The sequence below is a fragment of the Macaca fascicularis genome, chromosome X (genome assembly GCF_037993035.2).
Source record: "Macaca fascicularis isolate 582-1 chromosome X, T2T-MFA8v1.1".
Classification (NCBI taxonomy): Eukaryota; Metazoa; Chordata; class Mammalia; order Primates; family Cercopithecidae; genus Macaca; species Macaca fascicularis.
The window spans coordinates 57,004,558-57,007,135 of record NC_088395.1 but is presented as its reverse complement, the minus strand read 5'-3'; the positions used below and the strand labels follow the sequence as shown (position 1 = coordinate 57,007,135).

Below are 2,578 nucleotides of genomic sequence, written 5' to 3'. Positions count from 1 at the left end.
CACTCTGTTAGTTGCCTGCTGATCCTCCTTCGCCACAGGCAGCAGTGAGGGGTCCGATTTGGGCGCGGGAGGTCAGTGATCCCCGGCAGTGCGGGAGGTGGGCCCTGGGCTGCGGAACCGGAGGATTGGGGTTGGTGGGGGCCAGACGTGAAAATTGGGGTGGGTGCCAGCCTGAGAAATGCAGAAGACTGGGAAGGGTGATTTGAGGGCTGGGGGCATGAGGACCTGAAGAGCACCAGGATGGTATACAAAGGTGGCCAGAAAAGGAACTAGGTTTCTCGTTGGAGCCCAGAAGGAAAATGGAGTTTACCAGGAAGAGACAGGAAAGAGAGGTGAGCACCAGGCGGGAGGCTTAGTGATGGGAACGTACAAAGGATGAATACCACAGAGCCATGGAGAGGAGACATGGAGACTGCATGTACAGAAATGGAAAAATGAGGTGGGAGCTAAAAAATGGAGAATGTTGGGAGAGGCGACAGGATGGTGACAGAGGATCAGGGAATATGCAAAGTAGCCCATTTCCTTTTACTGTGCTCTCAACTACCAAGACCACCACACCTACCTGTTCTCTAGCTCTCTTGTGCAGCTAAACGAGCCTGGAAGGAAGCCATTGCAGGCAGGCATCCAAGAGTATCTTGATATCTAACATTGCTACTGAACACACATGAATAACGTGGGTGGCAATGTACCTGGTGCACAGGGACTTCATGATACAAGAAAAAAACTCATACATTTAATGTTTCTCCCTGTTCTCTCTCCTTGCCCTCCAAATATGAAGACACTCCTTCACAAAAAGGCAGCTGCAAAGCTGCTAACCAGGGAAGCCACAGGTCACCACATTGAAACTACAAACATGAGGAAGAAAAAGACATCTCCAAAGAAGCCAAGAGGAAGGACTTCTTCTCAGTCCTGCAGACACATGGTAGGCTGCAGAATTTCTCATGGATAGAAGGAGGGAGATGAGCCCATCGCCCAGTGGAAAGGAACAGTTCTGAATCAGGTGCCTATATATCCCTTTCTTTATCTGGTGAAATATTATGGAATTGACTGTGTTTATGGACTAGAACTTCACAGAGATGAAAGAATTTTAAAGCTTAAAATCCTTCCTCATAAGGTGCCATTCTCACAAGTCAGAGATTTCTGCCTCACAAATACCATAATTGGCAAAGCAGTGAAACACATGTTTGAGGGAGAGCATGGGTCTATGGATAAATAGAGGGGGATGGTCTTAGCCCAAGCACCTATCATGAAAGCCTGGTTTTACATTACTTGTGAGAAAGATCCTGTCTTGTACATGTGCTAGCTACTCGATGATTATAAGGCAGGTGACTTCCGCATCACGCCAGAATCAAGTGTGTTTCATGCAGTGAAGAAGGAGCCAGAAGGATTTATAGATAGCCTAATAGATAAACATGTGGAATATACCAAAGAAGATGGCTCCAAAAGGTCAGGCAAGGTCATCCACCAAGTTAAAGCCAAACCTATGTATTTCATCAAGTTTGATGATGACTTCCATATCTATGTCTACGATTTGGTGAAAACGTCTTGTTAGGGTAAAATTTGCTATGCTTGTGGAGGCAAATGTGTAATATGCAGGCACACAAAAAAAGTATAACTTTTCAGGGTGCTGAAAGCTCAAGGGTCCTGATAACACAATCTTTGCCTGCATAGCTGTCGTTTTATACTGAAAAATACAAATGTATATGACATGTGTAAGTACTTTGTCTTGTTGAAGATTGGGTGTGTTTGGTGGATGGGGCATGAAAGGAAGGAATAGTTGTCAATTCCGATTGTGAACAAAGTTCAGCTAGAATCACAATCAGCCATCTAAAAACTGCAAGAGACTTAACTGGTCTGGTGTGGAGGGGAGAAGGAAAGTAAGTCAAGACTGGCTGTGGGGAGAAGGAGAGGATGAGGTGACTTCTTAGGAAGAGGTGGTGAAGGGCCAAAAGGTAGAGGTTACCTGAGGGAGGAGATGACCTATGTGGAGGAAACATCCAACTGGGAAGGGAGTGAAGAATAACAGAGGAAGAGTGAGATCTTGGGGCTTGGAGGAAAATAGACAGAATAAATGGAATCGAGTAGGAAGCTCTCTACTCAAGGAAGCTTAGAAGAGGTCAAGAGTAAGGAGTGAAAGATCAAGTTGAAAGGACTCTAGGGAGAGACTAAAGGATACACAAATGGAGGGTCTATGAGAGGCAGGAGTCAGGGTGGTATAAGGGGAAGAATACTAAGAAAGAAGGAATTCAAAGAACAAAGACTGACAAAGGGAGTGAGAATACAGAAGAAGAGGTGTGGACAATGGGGCCCATTAGAGATGAGAAGACCCAGGGAAAGATTGGACTTCTGGCAGTATGCACATTGTTCCCTTAATTCTACGCACAAAGGAAGTGGCAACTGTCAAGGAAGCCATATGCATGAGAAGTTCCCTGGAAAGACATGTGGACAAGGATGACTCCATAGAGTTAAGCAGCAACCAAGTTTACACCTATAAGGCTTTCCTTCTTCCCTGGAGTTCATAACGCACCTGCCTAGTAGAACCCCAACCCACAGCCTAAACACACTAACATGATTCTCC

At 45.6% G+C, this 2,578-nt stretch overlaps 1 pseudogene; it reads left to right on the top strand.

The window, feature by feature from the left end:
• The first annotated feature begins 753 nt into the window (after window positions 1-753).
• Window positions 754-1,981, top strand: LOC135969201 (spindlin-2-like; annotated as a pseudogene).
• Window positions 1,982-2,578: the final 597 nt, after the last annotated feature.